Raw genomic sequence first — 2,677 nt, forward strand, 5'->3', positions numbered from 1 at the left:
TCATTAATTAGCAAGAACTTTCTTTACCTTAACACCTCATTCTTATTTCCTTAATGTCTTTTTAATTTATGCCAATTGAAGTAACAAAGATGAAAGTGTTTTTATTTTGCTGAGCAGTTATTAGGCTTATTTCAGGTTATACGCCTCAATTAAGGGCAACACAGTGATTTGAATTAAATCATAGATCTTAAATAAACTAATTTAACTTACAATGTATTTAATAATGTTCCAGAAAATCATCTTTGTACAAATGTGAAATTTAATGCAATATGTATTTACTCTTAGGAATGCATTTGTCTTATAAGAGTTTTGTCTCTTTTTTTATTTTTATACACATGTACACGTACATCTGTCCATGTGTGTAATTCTGAAAAAAATTAGAGGGAATTCAAAAGCACCCAAATTCACAACCTGCGAACAGCCAAAAAAAGAAATAATAAGCAAACAAAAACATTACAAGCAAACTTATTCCTTCAGTTCACCTGATTTAAATTATTTACAAAGAAAAATCACTTCCAGTTACATATATATTGCATTGAAATACAAATTCAAATTTCATTCAAATTTCTATTAATTCCTTATAACCCTGTGCTAATTTTTCATCATAGCTGGACATAAATCATCACTATTTGATAAGTATCCATAGTTCCATATTCCCACAATAATGAGGTAGAATTCCATCAACATTTTGGTACAAATCTTATCTTCCAAGTGTTATGAATATTTAATGACTGAATGAGCAATCGACACCTTCAGTCTACACTGTCTACGGTATCAGGAAGAAAAGCCGCCTTTTCATCATTCTCACCATATTCCTCACCTCCTACCTTATCTCACATACAGTATGCGTACATTTATATCCGTCTCCATGGCCAAGTCAGTCAACAAATTATTGCAGGATTTAACCGGCTTGAAAAGTCACTTTACATTCAGTATATGTAAGTTAAGAGAACCACTATGCTGCTTATGTTTGTTTATAGATATTTCATGTGATTTATTCAAGTGGATTATTACGTTATACTCACAGGCTGGACAACAGCAGAGAGATGATCTAATGATGTAGTTTATATCTTTAATTCACTTTTCTGCATTTTTATTTTATGCAAATAATTTTAATTATTAGTGGTATTATTATTATTATTATTATTATTATTATTATTATTATTAGTAGTAGTAGTAGTAGTAGTAGTAGTAGTAGTAGTAGTAGTAATAATAATAATGATAATAATAATAATAATAATAATAACAGTATTATGTTTATTATTATTGTCATTATTATTATCCACTATTATTATTACTATTATGATGATGATGATTATGATGATGATGATGCTTATTATTATTATTATTATTATTATTATTATTATTATTATTATTATTATTATTATTATTTTGCTCTGCTATTATTTACTGAACTGTTCAATGTAAGTCTCCACTGTAAGGACAATATATACTGAGGAATCAGACTAATGAACAGTGGACTCAGATAAATATGTGAATATGATATAAGTAAATAACCATTGAATAATTACTAAACTACTGTAATTCTAATGAAATTACTCAAACACAGAGCTTTATTAGCTTGATGCAGATCCAAAACAAAATCAGTGCCACACAAACGACAGGAAACTGGTGGCATTTAGTGTATATTTTCAAGCGTCTATCGCCACCTGGTGGTGATTATAATCAACTCACTGTTAGCCAGAAAACCTTTTCCAAATTCAGAAGTTATTATATACAGTGAGGTCTAAAAACACAAGTTAAAATGCTTTTCATTACAAATTACAAACGAATCAGTAAATAGCAGAATCTTCAGAAATGATTCAGAGTTGATTTTCAGAGTTGATTAGTATTTGTTTTGTCTGCTTTTTTTTTTTGCTCTAAACAAATAAGTGTACATTCAAGCTGTCATGGACTCCACAAGTCTGTGTGCAAAATCTCATGATCCATTTTAGATGTCATCTAAACACACGTTGCATCAGGAAAATCTGAGCTTTTGAACAAAGCAGTCGATCAAAATCATTGTATTTAGTTGTATGCATTAAAATAAGGAGCTAGTATGAGTGCATGATCTTGACTCTTAATTACAATTAATTCATCTTAATACAATTAATCTTAATACAATTAAATACAATGATTTTGATACAAGTTATTGGAGTTTATATCCTTTCTTTAAAAAGTTTACAAGTTTAAAATCTTCTGTTTATTTCCAGTTTTAAAAGAAAAACCTATCATAGCCAGTTGGACCCCATGTTATACGGAATATAGCTATTGTAATACAAGATGAAATGTGGTGAACAAATTAATGACAAAGCAAAACAATTACATGAAAAACAGCTAGTCAGTTATTTTCACACTTACACATGTACTGAGAAATTAGACCTTTCATGGTATAAGCAGTGTCATGGATAGCATTTTGCTTCACACATTCTGTTCTCCAGAATTTCTCATTAATGTCCAGCTACCTTCAGGTTTCATGTAACATGTTTGATTTTTTCTTGGTGACTATAAAATACACTCAGAAATTTGTCTTGAATCACAAAGCACAATGCACTGTACCTGTTGTGTTTTTTTAGTTATTTAAAATCCTGCATAGCACTCAGTGGACCAGACTGATCCTGTGTAATGGAAACTCATATTCTGGTGATGGCATCATATTTAATAGGTAATATGTGAT

This window comes from Tachysurus fulvidraco, chromosome 4 (assembly GCF_022655615.1).
Source record: "Tachysurus fulvidraco isolate hzauxx_2018 chromosome 4, HZAU_PFXX_2.0, whole genome shotgun sequence".
NCBI classification, from domain to species: domain Eukaryota; kingdom Metazoa; phylum Chordata; class Actinopteri; order Siluriformes; family Bagridae; genus Tachysurus; species Tachysurus fulvidraco.